Raw genomic sequence first — 376 nt, 5'->3', positions numbered from 1 at the left:
GTGAAGACAACAAGAGTTTTTTCTAATGCACATGCAGTTTAATTTTTGTAAAGGGAAGATGGCCAGTTACCAGCCAGTAAAGCAGAATTGTTGCATACTTCGACCTGCGTTCCTAGTTGCTTCTCATAAAGCCTGTAGTTAAGACTTAATTTCTTCTGTACCTGGCTTTGACTTCCATATATTTTAGTAAAACAAAAAATGAAAAATTTTGCACTGTTCGTTTTGCTCTCTTCCCTCATACAGCAAATGTAAAATAGCAAAACATAGAAACTCTTGTTTTTTCATTATGCAACTTGAGATGTTCCAGTTGTATGTCTTAGTTCCTGTATATGGGACCTATTTTTAATGTTTCTGTAAACTGGCGATGTAATGAAGT

Source organism: Accipiter gentilis, chromosome 14 (assembly GCF_929443795.1).
Source record: "Accipiter gentilis chromosome 14, bAccGen1.1, whole genome shotgun sequence".
NCBI classification, from domain to species: domain Eukaryota; kingdom Metazoa; phylum Chordata; class Aves; order Accipitriformes; family Accipitridae; genus Astur; species Astur gentilis.
Note: the sequence above shows the minus strand (reverse complement) of the source record.